Here is a 20,453-nt window from a genome sequence, read left to right on the forward strand (position 1 = left end):
TCTGAGCTGTAATCTTCAAGAAAGGTCCTAGGATTGTGCTTATTCCTTAATGCGAATTACATTGTGTTCAATTTACATGTCGGGGTTAAAATAATACATTAGTCATAATAAAAGTTTATTCAAAATGAAGCTGTCTTAGATCCCACTCGCTTCTCCCAATAATCATTATCTTCCTTAGAGTGTTCATCGGTAAACAATACACGTTTTCATTAATACGAAATCGAATTAGGATGCCTTGGAAGTATTACATTCTGACAAATCTGTGGCCCCGAGTGAGAAGTGGCATGTCTGTTGCACGCCATTTACCTTCCCCAGGCATTACTCTTGCTGCGTCCGTAAAATATGGTCATCTGAGCGTTGTTAATCGCCGGGCGCAACCTATAAGTCTATCTTATTCTGCTGTTTTACATCATCTATTACTCGTCATTAATTTAAGATTCAGAAATAGAGTTGACATATTCTCTCAGAAATATCTCACAATCAATACTTATTTCAGTCGTCCTCATGAAAAAATTTGCTTTAACTTTCACTGACGCTTTCCAATTACAATTAATTAATCATATAACGGTATATTTTGGTTTTATTTATCGCATTTTTCAAAATAAATATAGTGTAACTGATATTTAACACGTTCGCTACAGCTCTGATTTGTAAACTCCCCGAGGTACGGCAAAAATTTTGAGAATTTTTTTAATCGTGAAAAAATTCCAAAGGTTCAAAAAATGATAAAACAGTATTCACGTTACCATGCGTTCTACATTGCTAAAGCGATACTAATGGACTCAAACACTGATTCGATTCCAAAAGTACCCCAACAGTTTCTGTAGCTGAAAAGCCTGGGTTTTTAAAAAAAAAAAAAGGTGCGTTGGTACCAGGGGAGGGTTTAGTGACAAAACGTTTTTTCTTTTTAAAATGTGGGAGGTCGCCGTGAGCACTGCAGCTGTAGTATACAGCTTATTGTAGTCCCTTTCTGACTCCATTTTTGGGACCTCGCAACACGCTTGTGACTTTTAGCCCTCGGTGTGCCGGTGTTCTTCCATCTTAGAAACTCATTTTTAAAAGGGGTCGGGACCAAATTCAGGGTCGCTGAGGTCCGATCCTGCCCAGACTTTCCATTGATGCCGTGTCAATTTTTTTTCAGTCGCGCGAACCGGTCCCTTTAGGCATCAGGAAAAAGTTCCAGAGGCGACGGTGGGAATCGAACCCGCGACCGCGGGATTTGCTAGAACAGAGTCTGACGCCTTGACCACTCTGCTACCGCGGTCCCTTCTACAAAATTACTTAACGTCATATCGCCCTCTTACTTACCCAGTGGGTACGAAGAGCCTGCCATCACACCCATCGTACCTGCGTAGAGCACGATATCACGCTCTCTTTCCTTGCGTAGTGGTAATGAAGAGCGCGATATTACCCTCTCAGTACCTGTGCAGAGCTATGGAAAGCGCGATATCATGCTCCATGCCTGCGTAGAGATAGAGATAAATGAGATATCACGCTCTTAATATTTGGGTAGAGGTAGGGATGAGCATGATATCACATTGAGGGAAAATCAAATTTAAGAAAAGGAAAACAGTTAGTTCTTTCATCAAGCCTTCTAGGAATCTATCCTTGAAAAGTGGTATGCACAATATTGCACGTTTCTTCATTCAGTGTTGTCCTCCACTTTTTGCACCAGTCTGCGATAAGCCCAAGGTGTTCTTGAATGTTGGATGTAGCACGGATAGTTTTCGAGTTATTAGAGGACAAAATTGCGGGTGTTTAAGTAGGTCAGCAGTATAAATGATACAAAGATGGGACCACCAATGCTTGTATCTGTCTAACTTCCGAAGACTGTTTGGTGAGTGGGTAAGGCCAAATTCTGTATGAAAATGGATGGAAAATATTAACATATGTTCGAATATCTGCAATGTATATTGGAAAATATATGAATCAAGAATGCTTCCCTGAGGAACACCTTCCCTATGCGTACAAAAGGTGAAAATTCAATTCCCTGACGGATTACTTTCCAGCCAATCCAAAGAAAGCGAGTGTTCGACTCGATCAAAGGCCTGAATTCAAAACTAAAATCATTAAAAATATCGGGTCAACGGAAATAATACAACTTTTCATTCTGGTGTTATTATTGTGATCTAAAAGCAAATAATTTACAATTACGGTTTAATATAAATTCAACACAATGGAACACGTTGTAAACTACAATTTGTCATGACCAAAACCCAGACAATTATTACGGGATTGCGTTGTGATAACAAAACATCGACGAAAAAAGTCACACTGTATAAAACGCCTCTCTGTTTCTCATCCCCGTTCAAAACTTCTCAGTGAGGATGGAGCAAAGCTAACGGAATATGCAATACCAGTGGGAAGGAGCGGAAGGGAAACACATGGAACAAAGGGTGCTTTTTACGTTTGACGAATAACGGAAGCCGAGCTTTCTGCTTTGAATTTGCTTAAACAAGAGTTAGAATACGGGTTTGCTCCAAACTCTCCGTTTGTTGGCAAATAGTGCTTGGGGGACTTGCGATCCGATCCGTTTGTTAGAACTGACTTCGTCCGTCCCGCCTGACTGGTATTTCTAAAATTTTAAAGTACATTTCTGAACTCAGTACCTATTTATATTTGTACTAAGCTGTCCTATTTTAATGATAAAATGTGACTATAAAACTAGTTTAATTTATTATTAATTTGTTTGTTTTACTTTTTTCAGGATCCGAAGGACCTAAATTTCAACTGGGCTGCTAGGTATTTAAAAAGCACAATTATTTGTTAAAGAATTTTATGTTGACTGATTTAAATTTGTTGTTCTTCCAAATGAACAGAAACATGTTAAATATTTATTAGGACGTATTAATATAAACGTGACACAACAGTTTACTGAAAAACTAAATGTAGTAAAATTACCATGTCTTACTAATTTTACTTCAGTTGCTAGAGGTTTTTAGGGATTTATCACCATCACTTATCTATCTACTTTTACTAATAATTTAAATAATATTATATTCCAGTTATTTCCAAGTGATGATTATATAAATAAAGGAATGAAACGTACTCTTCTCTTGATAAATTTGATTTAAAATTTCAGCATAAAAACAAAATATATATTAAAAATAATAATTTCTAAATGTATTTATTTTACATTTATGTCTGTAAAACGGAGTAATTATTTTTCAAATATACCTATTGGTAAATTATGATATGAATAATCAAAAATGTAATACATAAACAAAATATTTCTTCCTATTTTTCAATTTCGATCTCTTCCACGTTTCCTTCTCCCCTCTCACTTTTACTCTCTCTCCTTTTTCTCTCTCCTCTCTCTCTCTCCCCCTCTCTTTCTATAGCAATCTCTCCCTTTCTCTCTTTCTGTTGTCTTTTTTCCCCTCTCTTCTCTTCTCAATCTCTCTTTCTCTTTCTTTCTCTCTCTCTCTCTCTCTCTCTCTCTCTCTCTCTNTATTTGGATCTACCTATTTGTCTATAACTAGCCCGGTATGTCGTTGTTCATCAATCATTTCCTAATTTTTTGTAAATTTTGATGACGCGTTTTTACGTAAAATGATCAAAAAACCTTCCCATAACTAACACCTTCCTAAAGGAAAATATATTTAGAATTCCTCTCAAATATTTTTTGGCCAATAATTGTGGTGTACAACCAATGCTCTAGTCATCCTTAGACTATACCCTATTTTTGTAAAATATAAAATACTGAGAATAACGAATGGGCTGGGAGGAACGTATTGGCACATAACATCAAAATATATTTTTAAAATCGTTTCGTAAGATCGTATGCTTTTCTTCGTGTTAGTGGAGACTGTAATAGACAAACAGTTACAAGTTTGAAAAATAGGTTACTACTTACAAGCAAGTTTTCGACCTTTAAAACCAGTCTAATTATTATTCTATCTTGAGCCATATCGCGTGTAGAACGAACAAGTAAAGCAAAAGTAAAGTAATTTCTGTCATAGAGGACGGCTTAACGTCCAACTACCCGTTGAGTGTTGCGAACGAGGAGTCAAACGAATTTAGAATGCATTTTTCATACTATTTTCAATTAAAAAACGGTGGTATTCGAACCCAGGACCTCTAGCGACGCGAATAAGAGTAGAGAAACCGCTAGTTGAGGGCTCGAGCAGTAAGGTTATGATCGAAAGGTTGGTGTGAAACATTTGAAAAACGGGACTTTTAATTTGATGAATTACATGCGCTGGATGATCATTGGCTTGGCAGAACACTACAGCTTCACTTAAGCCAGTGTGGTTACAGTAAAGTCTTGTATCCTTATGCAACTCATTTTTTGTTGATGTGCAGTGTAGGGCAAGACTGTTTTTTCAATGTGGGCATTGAGTACATTTTTCTTCATTTTGTTTTGTCCTTCACTTTTTCCACCAGTCGTGTATCAGCTCGAGGTATTCTTGGATATTGGGTTAGCCCGGATAGTATTCGATTTATAGGATTGCTGTATCGTGTGCGTAGGTGGTGATGAAGGTATTAGGTATTTTGTTAACCCTCCTCCTTCCCCGCCGTACCTAAGGGAGACCCTATACCGGTATTAGGTATGTCAGTAGTATAAATAATATAAAAGATAGGACCAACGATGCTTCCTTGTGGGACACTGGCTTGTATCGGTTTAATTTCCGGTCTAACTCGTTGCCGCATCTCAGTCTGACGCAGCGGTCGGTTAGGTAGGATTGCAGGATAAGGTAATAAGGTTTGGGTAGGAATTGTTTATGTGCCATGCTCGGTTGCCAGACCTTATTCAAAGCGTACATCTACGACGCACTCAAGCAATACTCTTTGTTATCTAGAGCAGAGGAAATGGTGCTACATAACTCTAGTGCTTGATCATAAAACCTATTTAAATATTTTTTAGGAGACCGCGGTAGCCGAGTGGTTAGCATGAGAGACTCTCACGCCGCGGTCGTGGGTTCGATTCCCACCGTCGCCTCTGGCCCTTTTTTCCCGATAACCCCCAATTTGATCAACATATATAAGAGATTCGTCATGGCTAATATGCAAAGATCATAAGGCCAATTAGAAAAAAAAAGTATATTTTTTACATTATTTTATTCTTTACTTTCACCATCATCAAAATTTTAAGATGTGTTTAAGTGGTTAGGCTGTTCGACCTCCAACAGGGTGGACAGCTGTTACGTCGGTATATCCTCTAATCCTTGATGGTGAACAAAAGTGGATTTATAGATAGTTTCGTCTACTGTTTCCATTTTGAAGTCACGGTGGAGGTTTTCAAGTCTGATGTACTTAGGTGCGTTGATCTTTTTACTCTATTCTGAAATGAATGATTCTTTGTATGATTTGACGGTTGATCTTATTAGGATAATCCCAGAGTGCCATACGCCTAGGCTTGAGGACCTGTTGATAAAGTGATAAAGTAAAACCTTACTTTCAATGGGCAAAGTTGAACTTATGACTTAGAGCAAAGCGTCTGATGTCATACCAAGGTATTTTGTCTCCTTTGCGAGTAGATGGACAACCAACAACGTTGCATTAATTGACATTAAGACTTTCTTGCCTCGTAATTCATCACAATGTCCGCACGGCACGGTACGTGTTGTACTGCGGTAGAAATTATTTATAACACATAAAGGTTAACGTAGGCTAGAATGAAATGAATTTTCCGGTGGTGAAGTTCACATGATTTGTCTCCATTGCTTTATTCAGTTTTATTCTCCATTTTTCATCCATTTATACATCCCGGAAATGGAGTTGTTCAATTTCCGAGTCGATTGAGCATTGCTTCTACAGCCGCCATAATTGCCATATCATCAGGGAACGTTGCCATGGTATTATCCTCGTATTCTGGTAGATCCGTAATTAGCGTACTAAACTCAAATGCAAAATCGCCAGATGAACTGAAAATATTACTGCAAATTCTAAATTAATTTATGTTCCGTGTTAAGATAGAATTGATGAAAACAAAAACAAAAAGGTACGACCGTGAAAAGTGCAAATACGTAGAATTTGTAATGGAATTTTAAAAATTAATCAAAAGAGTTGTTATCGTTGTTTGCACAACAAAAACATGAATTGCCACAGGGCTATGTATAATAAATTATTTATAGTTCGCCCTCCTAGAGAAGGTTGCCAACGAAAGTTCGTGTCACTTTAATCCTCGTGCAGATATTTCTTTGGTCGTTTAATAATTACTGATTTACATAACCTACGTACACAGCTAATGCACATACACACGAGTACAGAGTTGAGCTTATAACTGACCGGTAGTTCTATCACTCATCTAATTTAGCACTCTATAAACCTCAATGAGTTTGCCAGGTGAGTGTGTTTTTAACATAAACTTGTTGTGTCTAGCACATCTGGAGATTATCCACATCTCCTTTAGACATTTTTGGATGCATTTCAAGATGGAGTATTCCATGTTTATTTCTGTCATCATTAGAATCGGTGCAGGGCCAATGGAATGCTGATCCTCCTCTGGCCAAGTCTGCCTTTCGTTACAGAAAATCGTCAAAGCTCGTTACTCACTATCCTTTTGTCAACGAACTGATTCGTGCTCGCTTTCAAAAAGTCTCCCTACAACTTCTCGATCCACCCTAACCCTATTCCCTAAGTTGCCCCTAACTTCTCGAGCCCTCGGCGAGTCCCATCCCGAGAACCAACAACGTTGCATTAATTGACGACTTCGACACCTTCTTGCCTCGTAATTCATCACACTGTGTGTTTTATACTGCGATATAAATCATGTAAAACACATAAATAACATTTAAAACTCTGATATAAAGAAAAATAGTCCGTTTTTAAGATTTCTGTTTGTCGATAAAATCACAATGAATGAAATGCAAAGTGGAAGTACTACAAAATGGTAACTCTGACGATCAGATTGCAATAATCGATCACCGTCTGACCTTCTTGTTTCTTTGACTTGGAAGAGATTAACTACTTTCCATTGACTTGTATTATCTCTTGGATTAGAGTCGATGAAACACCTGACAATATAAACACAAATTATCAAGTTTTAGTAGTTCTTTTGAAGTTTTAGGACCGGCAAACTACATTGGTCATCGCCTGCCTTCTCTTTCTTAAATTTTGCATTTCTTTTCTTACCTTACTTGAGTTTTAAATCTACCAATTTTTATTACTATTTCTCAAGCCATGTTCTGATTGATGTTTTATGATATACAGTAACCAACGCTCTCTTTTCTTTAGCCTACTAGCCCCTCTGAACCTCAGGCCTTCGTCAATTATGGATAATATAACATAAATATACAGAATCACAGAGACAAGATAAAAATATGATAATCTCGATAGTATTCACTACCCCTACTGTATATTCCTCTGGGTAATTGGGGATATGGCCTTCCATTCACGCTAGTAAATTAAATTCACACATCAGGCAGCGTTACCACCACAACTCCCATTGATTAGTAGTGCTTAAGTAATTCCTATTATCCTGGAGGGCTTAAAGTTCAACTACCCGTTGACTTTTGCGGACGAACAGTCAAACTACATTTTTCATATTATTTTTAATTAAAAAACCATGAACTTTGCCGGTTTTTGAACCGAACACTCTAACCATTTAGCCACCATCGACCCCCATTGGTTAGTTATTTTCATATTTATCCTAATTATTTCATCCTTTTAAGTTTTTTTATTTAAATTCGTTAATGTATAATAGATACCGTTTTATGGACTGTTCATGAGAGCTTTCACGCACGGTCCTTTTGTGGTAGAATTACCCAATTATAACTTTGGCGTTTAAGTTCGGAAATGAAGGCTTACTTTGTAACAAAATTATCGCTACTGTTGTATATTTAACGCTGTTAACCTTAGAACGAAAACGTACTGGGCTGCACGTATTTCAGCCAGAAACCACGTTTAAATGTCATTAAGGAAATATAAGGTAAAACACCATTAAAATCGAGCTTTTTCCAATTTAAAGTTTACCTACATTCTTTATGGAATTAGCGGTAGTTTAGAAACCAATGGATTCTCTTTGATTATTCTTTATTTTGTAAATACGTTTCTCGAAATTAGGAACAGATTAAATAAATTACAAAGCATAAATAACAGTGACTACTCCTTGAAGTAGGTATTCGACAGTTGATTGTTTTTAGCCCAGGCTTTTGATCGAGTTTGGCATCCTTCCTGTCCTTGCTCAAAGACATTCTTCCCTACGTACGACCTAATCCTTCGAAGCTACATCACTGGCCAGCAGTTTGGAATCATTGAAGCTTCGGGATGATTCCCAAACTACCTTATCTTTTAAACCATTAGACATAATCTAGCTAATCTAAGTAAGTATCTATGGTGTACTCAATCTTCTTCACATTCACGCTAATAAATACATTTAATCTCAAAACACAAAACGCAATATTTGCCACTACATAAAAGTACTCCAAGAAAGTGATGGGCTAGCCAACTATTCGTTCCCGAGTTCAAATATGATTCCCATATTCGGTGACCTACACGCTCTCTATATCGAGCCAAGGTATGACACCCCTAAATTAATCGGTAAATAAAGAGAAAACTTTCTTTTAAACCTTTACACTTAATCTAGCTAATGTAATTGAGTACCTATGATGTACTCAATCTTCCGCCATCGGCCATCTCACACTACACATTCGCGCTAATATATAAATTCAATGGAAATTGACAAAACGAGACATTTGTCAAGTACTACATGAAAGAAAATAACCTTGTTTTTTCAAAAAAAAAAAAAATATTGGGGGAATCCAAATATTCGATGTCATGTACATGGACGATTCCCAATTTCAAGTATGACATCATTACATTAAAAGGAAAACAACCTTTACTCGACCTTTTTTATCTGTTTTTAACCCTTATCCATGCAGGTGTAGCCCGGGGCAATGTTCTGGCCACCGTACTAGACCAAGGGTATATATGTTCACTCTCATCCTATCCTCAAACCACCACCCTTACCTTTGCAGACGATGCAGCCGTCTTTCAAGTAATCTTCTGATCCGGTCATTTCTACTCGAAACCTTCGGGAAAACACGAGAAACACCTTCAGGAAAAATTCCCTCACATAACCTTCACTCTCCGCAAAAAATCCCTTCCCCAGTCTACGTTAGTCAAACGCACCTTCCTTATAAGGTGTGGTACCAATGACGATATATGATCAAATGTCTGACGAGGAGTCCTCATACACGACTTTAACCAACGTAAAGCAGATGTGGTCTTACGGACTGGAAGTGTGGAGTCTAGCCAAACATTCCAAATCCTGAGAAAAAATCCTTGATATTCCATGTTATGCGTCCAACGAAACTACCTATACAGTCCATAATGTATAAAGCAGTCCATATCCAGTATAATCCACTCACGTTATCGCCAATTTCATAGTAACCTCCCAACCACCATAAATCCTCAAATACAAAATCTCTCATCCGGACGAATTCCCTTCAATCCTCCTCGCCGAGGGAAAACGATGCCGTGGGCTTTTCTGTCCAATGCTTGTGAAACTAATTTTAATTAAATAGAAAATTCCTAAGAACCATAGGAGTAGTGCTAATGGGTAGTGTCTCCGCTCTTGTTTATTTATATATTTCTGTACACTCACTGTTACTTGTAGCACAGTTGACGGTAGTTGTAATATACTTTAAATAAAAAAATCATTTAAAAAATCGTTATCAATAATGCAAAAGAAAACTAAAAAGATAGACAGAAATTAAAACCCGCTCTTTTGCGTTGAGTAGTCTCTAAGGGAAAGGGCTGATTCGTGTAATTGCCTTGGACGAAATCCTTTTACCTTTTATCCTAAGTGATGAACTTTTACAACCATTCATTTTAATAAGCTCACCGGGATTTTTAAAAAATAAATCTAAATCGTACCATTTGGCAGAAATAATTGCTAGTGGAGGCACGACGCATTTTTTACTAAAAAAAATACAGTGCATGTTTTATATAAATGGTTTTATCAGCAAAGAGATGGATGAATGATGCTGCATAAATAATACTTTGACATGTTTTTCAAGATAAACGGAGAACTTGGATTACTTGATGGATATCTGACGGTCCGTCAGAAGTTAGTTGGCGAATTTTTCCATGCACCGATAACCCAACGACCTACAAAACGACCCTCACGTTGACTTCGCCGTTTTTAATCACATCAAAACTGTATAAATTAACCTACGATTTCTTTGAGAATTTCAATGAATAGAAATTGGAAAATTGTTGTAAAATTGTCTGAATCCTCTTTTTGTCATCCGATGGACAGTTCGACGTAAAGCCATTGCGTACCTTTGACGAAAATTATGTTTTACTTGTCTCTGGAAATGTATAAACTAATACCTAAAAATATATATTACCTGCCTATTGTTCTCTTTCAGTAATGTGTATTAAATATCGAAGTGGTTATTCGTATATACTTATATAGACTATATACTTATCGTATATACTTAAAAAATTCTTACATATGACATACTTACATACACATAAAATAAATACATACTTAAAAATACAAATATAATAAGAGAAGTGATTCATTGAACGAAAGAAGTTGTCGACAATGCGTCTAAGCTGTTGTTGGTCTTTCCTATGACCCCACTCATTCATGCTCTCAATCAATTGCTCTCACGCATTCAATCACACGCTAACATACTATAGCTCTCTTTCTCTCTGTCTCTCACTCTCTCTCTCACTCTCTCTCACACTCTCTCTCTATCTCCCTCTTTCTCACCCTCCCTCTCACCCTCCCACCCTCCTTCCCTCCTTCTCTTTCTTTCACTCTCACACTCTCTCTCTCTCTCTTCTACTCTACTCACTCATTTTCTTGCACACTTACTTAGTCCATGATTGACTCATTCTATTTCTCTTTCACTCACTCACTCACTGTCACCTTGACTGACTCTCTTTCTCTCATTCTCTATACTCTCACTTTCTTGCCCACTTACTTAATCCATGATTGACTTATTCTATTTCTCTTTCACTCACTCACTCACTCTCAACTTGACTGACTCTCTCTCTTTCTCTACTCTTTCACTTTTTTGCCCACTTCTCAGTCCCTTGTTGATTTATTCTATTTCTTTTTCACTCGCTCACTCACTTTCACCTTGACTGACTCTCTCTCTCTCACTCTCTCTCTCTCTCTCTCTTTCTCCCTCCTCACTCACTTTCTTGCCCACTTACTCAGTCCATGATAGACTCATTCTATTTCTCTTTCACTCACTCACTCACTCTCAACTTGACTGACTCTCTCTCTTTCTCTACTCTTTCTCTTTTTTGCCCACTTCTCAGTCCCTTATTGATTTATTCTATTTCTTTTTCACTCGCTCACTCACTTTCACCTTGAGTGACTCTCTCTCTCTCTCTCTCTCTCTCTCTCTCTCTCTCTCTCTTTCTCCCTCCTCACTCACTTTCTTGCCCACTTACTCAGTCCATGATGGACTGATTCTATTTCTCTTTCACTCACTCACTCTCACCTTGACTGATTCTCTTTCTCTATTCTCTCACTTTCTTGCCCACTTACTCAGTCCCTGATTGACTTATTCTATTTCTCTTTCACTCACTCACTCACTCTCACCTTGACTGACTCTCTTTCTGTATTCTTTCACTTTCTTGCCCACTTACTCAATCCCTTATTGATTTATTCTATTTTTTTCACTCGCTCTCTCACTTTCACCATGAGTGACTCTCTCACACACTCTCTCTTTCACTTTCTTTCGCTCTCTCATTCTCTCTCTCACTCATTCAATCTCTCTTTCACTTGCTCACTCACTTTCATAGGTAATGGAGAAATTTAATGTAGAATGTAGAAATATGTAAAATGTAGTAGTGTGATTATAAAAGTCTCAGAAGTGTATAATTAATTATTTACGTTTACCTTTTGTTTTATTATGAAATGAACATAGCAAATGGAATGACTTTTCGAAGGTTTTCTGTCTTCTTCACGTTAGAGGCTGGCTGAAAAGGTAGGCAGGAGAAATATCAGGCAAATTGGCCAGCCCTTCCCGTGTAGGGTAATATTAGAAAGGGTTGAACAAATGGCATCCGTGCATTTATTGCTTTTTGTCCACCGAAACTCCACCGTCTAAGATTAAAATAAAGAAGCCTTTAGGAAGCCCCTTTCAATTTGTTTTAGACACTGCTAGGGGGATTTTTATTTGTTTTTCACTTAAATCTTTCTATAAATGCCCACGGAATTGCTTTTTAAGTGACAGAGAAACCGAGGATGTAGCCATAATCCGACGGATGCCTTAAAAGCGGAAATTCCCTGGATTATCTGTCATTTCTCAAAGGCGTACATGCAAGACTCGCTCGGAAAATCCTTTTCCTTTTCTCTCTTTGTTCATATTATAATGTTCGTTGTTGAGTTGTTTTCTTTGACAGTTTTTATATACTGTCTTTCGTAATGTGTAACCCCAAAAAACAAATTTCAAAAATCATCAGATACAATTAACAACTTTATTCATAAGCTCGAAAAAAGTCAAATACAGAAACATAAACTCACAATAACCCCAACTCACAGCACTCCCAAAAATAAACAAACAAAACATACGAATGCGACCAGTCATAAATTACAAAACAGACCCTCTTATAAAATCGTAAAACACTGTGCAACATTACTCAAAATTCACCTCAAACTAATTGACACACTGTTTAAAAAACTACGGATTTAATTAACAAAATCAAAACTACCACTAAACTAATATCATTTGACATATCAATTCCAACAAAGGAAACAATGGACGTAGTACGAAAGGGTTTATAACTGTGATAAAGAAAAAAGAAAGAGAGAATCAATGATTAAGTGAGAGATATATAGTAAGTCAATGATTGAGAGTAAAATACAGAGAATTGAAGAGTGAGTGAGTGAGTAAGTAAGTGAAAGAATTAGTGAGATAATAGGTGAGTGAATTAGTTAGTAAGATAGTATGTGAGTGAGTGAAAGTGAAATACAGGCAACTAGAGAGTGAGTGAGAGAGATTGTAGGTGAGTTAGAGTGGGATAAAAAGAATTAGAGAGTGAATGAGTGAAAGGGAGGAAGAGTGAGTGTATGAGTGAGTGACGATGAGTTATTGAGTTAGTGAGAGAGAGAGAGAGAGAGAGAGAGAGAGAGAGAGAGAGAGAGACAGACAGACAGACAGACAGAGAGAGAGAGGGACATAGTAAATCAGTCAGTGGGATTGAGAAACAGAGAATTAAAGAGAGAGGGCAAGAGAGAGTGGGGAAGGAGAGAGAAAGAAAGAGGGAGAGAGAGAGTGAGAGATATTGAATGAGTGAGTGAAAGGGAGAAAGAGTGAGTGTATGAGTGAGAGACGACGAGTTATTGAATTAGTGAGAGAAAGAGAGAGAGTTAGACAGAGAGACAGAGAGGGAGGGAGATAGTAAATTAGTGAGTGGGATTGATAAACAGAAAATTAGAGAGAGATAGTGAGTGAGAGAAAGCCGGAGAAAGTGAGTGAGTGACAGTTAGAGTGTGAATGCAAGGAAGAGAGTGAGTGAGTGAATGAGAAACAGAGAGAGAGGGAGGTAGTAAATTAATGAGTGGGATTGATAAAAAGAAAATTAGAGAGAGGGATAGTGAGTGAGAGACAGAGAATGAGTGAATGAATGAATGTGTGAGAGAGTGAATGAGAGGAAGCCGGAGAACGTGAGTGAGAGATAGTTAGAGTGTGAATGCAAGGAAGAGAGTGAGTGAGTGAGTGAATGAGAGACAGAGAGTGAGAGAGGGAAAGCCAGAGAAAGTGAGTGAGTGTTGGTTAGAGTGTGAATGCTAGGAGAGAGTGAGTGAGTGAATGAGAGACAGACAGAGAGAGATAGAGAGGGAAAAATGAGTTATTGAGGAGTGTGTGAATGAGGTCGGTGAATGAGTGAGTGAGTGAGACTCCCTCCAAGACTTCGAACTGTGTGGGATGTGCCAGTTTTCGCTGAAACAGTATGACGCCTTACAGAAAAGATCCCTCTACACGCCAGAGGCCAGCACCAAGAGACCATATTTGGGACCGTTTAAAGTTTGTAAGGGAACATCGACAGGACAGAAACTGAATGAAGGAATTTTTTGTTTTCAGTAAAATCCCAGTTTTAAGCATACATATATAACAAATTAATAATGGGTGACCGGGTTGACGGAGTGTTCGGGGTGCGACGCGTATTTGTCAAGCTAGGTGACCGTTTTATGTTCTATAATGGTTTTATGTAAAAAATATATTTGTTAAAATGACTTCAAAGGCGTGTACATAAAGCAACATTAAAATTCCTAAGTGTGCCACTTTTTTATGGAGGAATGTATAATGTTAGAATGCGGACGTTTTTTTACGATGTGAGGAAAAGCCAAACCTTTGTGGAGAAGAGAGTATTTTAGTATGTTAATGTCGAGTTTTTTTTGTCGTGTTTATTAAAGAGATTATACGGATTAAAAAAGGCATTCGTTGATGTTATGATAGCAAGCACAAAAAAAAATATAGACATTCGTGGGTTGTTTAGGTATGGCACAATTAGATTTAGGATGTTTCCAAATAAGTTAATCCTTCCCTTAAGCATTCCTCGCCCTTTCAACCCTCGCCTCCCGACTCTCGCATTCAGAGTCGTTTTTATTTTAACCCTGGCTCTCTAAGCTTCGACTCTGTTTGAACGCGGAAGTTTTCAAACCTCAAAGTCAGACTCTTCTGCAATTGTTTTCTCCGTCTTTATCGACTGCCTTCCTTCCAGCGAAATTGCTTTCGTTCGGCAAAGCTATTTAAGAATTCCCTCGATTTGACGGAGCTAAGAACTAAGCACAAAGTTGGTTCTGGGACGAAGCCATGCTTGACCGCACCATAAACGGCGATAAGATCAAATACACCGACAGGCAAAAAATTCCACCCAATTGATTTTTTTCATTTTCTCGATAAAAGTAAANAAGTGAAATACAGGCAACTAGAGAGTGAGTGAGAGAGATTGTAGGTGAGTTAGAGTGGGATAAAAAGAATTAGAGAGTGAATGAGTGAAAGGGAGAAAGAGTGAGTGTATGAGTGAGTGACGATGAGTTATTGAGTTAGTGAGAGAGAGAGAGAGAGAGAGAGAGAGAGAGAGAGAGAGAGAGACAGACAGACAGACAGACAGAGAGAGAGAGGGACATAGTAAATCAGTCAGTGGGATTGAGAAACAGAGAATTAAAGAGAGAGGGCAAGAGAGAGTGGGGAAGGAGAGAGAAAGAAAGAGGGAGAGAGAGAGTGAGAGATATTGAATGAGTGAGTGAAAGGGAGAAAGAGTGAGTGTATGAGTGAGAGACGACGAGTTATTGAATTAGTGAGAGAAAGAGAGAGAGTTAGACAGAGAGACAGAGAGGGAGGGAGATAGTAAATTAGTGAGTGGGATTGATAAACAGAAAATTAGAGAGAGATAGTGAGTGAGAGAAAGCCGGAGAAAGTGAGTGAGTGACAGTTAGAGTGTGAATGCAAGGAAGAGAGTGAGTGAGTGAATGAGAAACAGAGAGAGAGGGAGGTAGTAAATTAATGAGTGGGATTGATAAAAAGAAAATTAGAGAGAGGGATAGTGAGTGAGAGACAGAGAATGAGTGAATGAATGAATGTGTGAGAGAGTGAATGAGAGGAAGCCGGAGAACGTGAGTGAGAGATAGTTAGAGTGTGAATGCAAGGAAGAGAGTGAGTGAGTGAGTGAATGAGAGACAGAGAGTGAGAGAGGGAAAGCCAGAGAAAGTGAGTGAGTGTTGGTTAGAGTGTGAATGCTAGGAGAGAGTGAGTGAGTGAATGAGAGACAGACAGAGAGAGATAGAGAGGGAAAAATGAGTTATTGAGGAGTGTGTGAATGAGGTCGGTGAATGAGTGAGTGAGTGAGACTCCCTCCAAGACTTCGAACTGTGTGGGATGTGCCAGTTTTCGCTGAAACAGTATGACGCCTTACAGAAAAGATCCCTCTACACGCCAGAGGCCAGCAACAAGAGACCATATTTGGGACCGTTTAAAGTTTGTAAGGGAACATCGACAGGACAGAAACTGAATGAAGGAATTTTTTGTTTTCAGTAAAATCCCAGTTTTAAGCATACATATATAACAAATTAATAATGGGTGACCGGGTTGACGGAGTGTTCGGGGTGCGACGCGTATTTGTCAAGCTAGGTGACCGTTTTATGTTCTATAATGGTTTTATGTAAAAAATATATTTGTTAAAATGACTTCAAAGGCGTGTACATAAAGCAACATTAAAATTCCTAAGTGTGCCACTTTTTTATGGAGGAATGTATAATGTTAGAATGCGGACGTTTTTTTACGATGTGAGGAAAAGCCAAACCTTTGTGGAGAAGAGAGTATTTTAGTATGTTAATGTCGAGTTTTTTTTGTCGTGTTTATTAAAGAGATTATACGGATTAAAAAAGGCATTCGTTGATGTTATGATAGCAAGCACAAAAAAAAATATAGACATTCGTGGGTTGTTTAGGTATGGCACAATTAGATTTAGGATGTTTCCAAATAAGTTAATCCTTCCCTTAAGCATTCCTCGCCCTTTCAACCCTCGCCTCCCGACTCTCGCATTCAGAGTCGTTTTTATTTTAACCCTGGCTCTCTAAGCTTCGACTCTGTTTGAACGCGGAAGTTTTCAAACCTCAAAGTCAGACTCTTCTGCAATTGTTTTCTCCGTCTTTATCGACTGCCTTCCTTCCAGCGAAATTGCTTTCGTTCGGCAAAGCTATTTAAGAATTCCCTCGATTTGACGGAGCTAAGAACTAAGCACAAAGTTGGTTCTGGGACGAAGCCATGCTTGACCGCACCATAAACGGCGATAAGATCAAATACACCGACAGGCAAAAAATTCCACCCAATTGATTTTTTTCATTTTCTCGATACAAGAAAATTCTGCCCTTAATTTGTCTCATTGTTTTTGCCAATAAATATGTGTTTATGCTATGTTTTAAATTGGAGAAAACAATCGGGGCTAAATACACTTCATCCTTATTGCAAAACAAGGATTAAGGATTTTTCAATGTTTACTTTTTACGGAATTTAAAATGTTTATTCAGCTTCATTTGAATTCTGAAGGAATAAAATGTTTAGTTTTCATCTATTTTTTCTTCATTTCAATTTTTAAACTTAAAAATGCTACTTAGTACTGGGGATGTTGCGAGCGGTGTGGCACTTATTAATGATGGACGTTCCATTAGGTATGCGGTTATTGCCATCGGAGTTCCCTACGAAACGTTGCGAGACGCCGATGGGCGTTTTCAAGAAACTGGGTCCTACCATAGAAGGCCCGGTTTTGGACGCCCTAGGGTAACAGAACCACAGGATGACCGTTTTTGACTTTGAGATTTTGCGAAACCTGCACCTTACCGTTGTTCAGGCAATTCATCAGCTCCAGGAAGTTCTAGGTATCCAAATTTATTAACGCACTGCTCAAACAAGATTAAATCAGTATGTACTGATGGCTTTTCGCCCCGTAAGAGGACCAGAATTGACGAAAACACACAGAGTCGCACGGATCGCATTTCCTGGAGAACACAGACTTTGGTCTTTGGACGATTGATCTGCTGGACTTTTTGCAGGTGAATGTAGATTTGCTCTACGATCTCCAGATGGGCGTGAAAGAGTGTGGAGAAGTCGAAATGAAAGGTACGAAGCCTATATTTTTCCCCACAGCCAACCTTTACAAAGTAGCTAAGTGATGGTGTGGGCGGGAATTTCAATGGAGAGTCGCACAGAGTTGGTTGTAGTTCGTGGAGGGTCTTTGACGCCCATTCGCTATGTGGATGAAATTGTGGAACATCATTCGTTGCCTATCCTCGATGAAATCAACGACAATCCTACTCTAATTCACGATAATGCCCGTCACATGTCTCTTGCATAGTACAAACGTACCTTCAACAGCATAACATCAGGGTCCTAGCCTGGCCAGCCCGTTCTCCAGTCTTGAACTCCATCGAACATTTATGGGATAACCTCAAAAGACGAGTAAGAGCACGTCCATCACTTACTGATACACTCCACCATTACTTCAAAGGACTCTTCCTCAAGAATTGGCTAACCTCCAGCAAGCGACATTTGATATGTCCTTATGTCAGCTCGCATGGCCCATTCTTAATCGGGTAATGCCCCTTTTTCTAAGAGTCAGATCCTCCGAGGGCCTGATAAGCGAAACCTTCTCGGTCGATCGGGCCCACCGACGCTTCAAGTTCTTTAATCATGTTTTTAGCGTATTTTTAGCGTCACAGGGCCGGATCGCGGTGTTTAACACAGGACGTGTTGTATCGTATATCGTATCTTAGCCTTAGCCCACTCGTCTGCTTTTCTTTTACCCTCCACACCTCCTATATGTCTAGGTACCTAGACAACCACCGTTTTGCCGAAGGGCTCCGTTTCATCGTATCTCTCCAGCAAGAGCACAAGAAAAGGATCGACTGAGAATTTGACACACCTAGAACCTGACAGCTCGGGAGTAGGTATACTTTGAATTTGTGTTACGTTACACTGAAATGGGGTATTTATTTTTGCGTACTTTGAAATAAAACAATCGGTTGATAAACAGTTGCGTTGAAAATAAAGCTTTTTTTCATTTATCATACATTCATTTGCCGTATTTATTAATTGAATCGTGCAGCACATATCGTTTTGTATCAGAACCTGCTGTAAAATTAATAAACGTAAAAAATAAAATTAATTAAATATTTTTTCAGGAATCCTCAACACTCTGAACGAAAAAAATACAGTGTACGTTTTTATAATACAGCCAAATCCTATAAATTATGTATTTTTAAATTAAACGGCAAAATTAATTTTCAGGATTTCTAAACTATTAAACAATTTTACAGTCGTTTCGCCTGATATTAAAGAAACAAATTTTTATACATTTTGAACGGCTAACAACAATTTTATATAGGAGGGAAGTTACATACCATACATATGCCACGAAATATGACCGGATGTCCCCTGGGAGAGGCTGGAAAGTTGCGAGTGAACTTGAGAATATCAGTAAACTACCTGTTACCTTTCCGTCCCAAGATTGCTTCCCTAGTTTCCAAACTTACACTTACTTCTTATATTTCTGAAAATTCCGCGAGTATTTTCATTCATTTCATTATTCCTTTAATTCTGTATGATCGTAACTTTAAAGTATTGAAGACGCATTAAAAAAATTATTGAGTGAATAATATATATAATATAGACTTTTATGTAAAATAACGTTGACTATATTAATTCTTCCCATATTGCTGGTTTTCCCCTTTAAATTCCAAGGGCATCTGACAGCAATAAATACACGCGAATAAATACATTCACACCTATGTACATTGCGCTCATTCCGTTTAGCAGTTGGATACTCGATATTCCTCTATCGACCTGCACCCAATAAGAAACTCACCTAATTGGGGTTTATGGGGTACTTTTATAAATATTCCGCCTTGAAGCAGATACTCAGGAGATTCACTTCCCGACCAACGATGTTAAGCCACAACGGGGCTTTCCACAGCGTCATTTTAGCCCCAACACGAGCAAAATATAATCTACCCTAAAACTACCGAACTTCTATAATACAGTCGCACAAATAAATACATTTACACATACGTAAATTGGACTCATTCTGATTAGTCAGTGGAGGACTCGATATTCTTTCATCGACCTGCACAATACTAATAATCTAATCTAAATTATGGCCGATGGGGTATTTTTATAACACACACACAGCTCGAGGGGCGATGGAGATACTATTTCACAATCAGCCCTTCCCCATTCACACTAATAAATACACTCACCGAATCACAAAACACCTATTTTTAAGTGTATATTGCAATAAAAAATTCCCGATTCCCCTAAAATGCGGAACAGGGGACGTTGAAACTCGCTACTGTTTCCGAGAACTCTTTTTAAATATGGCGGCATGCCCACACGCACCCTATAAGGAGCCAAGGCATGACACGCTTTAATTATGTGGGACACATCTTGCAGCCTTTCTCTGCAAAATGTTTATTGCTGTTACCGACGGATGGCAACTAACCTCGATTAGAGCAATTGTATTGCTCTTATCAGAGAGAAATGATTTCCAAGGAGAGCTGCGTACACTTAATTTACTATGGTTCAAAGTTGGGAAAAAACCTCTTTTTAAGGATCGGGACAAAACTTCTCGCTCGGTGAAACGAATCAGCACACAACAGGGTCACTTGCCAAAGTACTAACATTGACATGATCATTGACAAAAAGCAAACAAAATTATTTAAGAAGAAAAAACAAAGCTGGCACCATGGTGCTCAAATAATCAAGTGGAGTTACTATAATATAACTTAAGGATAGACCTAAGAACAGATAGTAAGGCGTCTTTAGATATCTTGAGCAACCATCGAAATCACAACACTCTTGCCGATGAAATAAAAGCAACGCTGGATAATATGAGGACTACAAAACGGCACTGGATACGTTTAAGATGGATAAAGGCTCATGCAGGACATCAGGGAAACGAAGAAGCGGACCAACTAGAAAAGGAGGCTGCAAGCGACGAGGAATTGCAAGTTGTATTGAGCGCCGCTCCCCTTTTTAAAA

Source organism: Cimex lectularius, unplaced genomic scaffold (genome assembly GCF_000648675.2).
Source record: "Cimex lectularius strain Harlan isolate CLEC.00 unplaced genomic scaffold, Clec_2.1 scaffold230, whole genome shotgun sequence".
NCBI classification, from domain to species: domain Eukaryota; kingdom Metazoa; phylum Arthropoda; class Insecta; order Hemiptera; family Cimicidae; genus Cimex; species Cimex lectularius.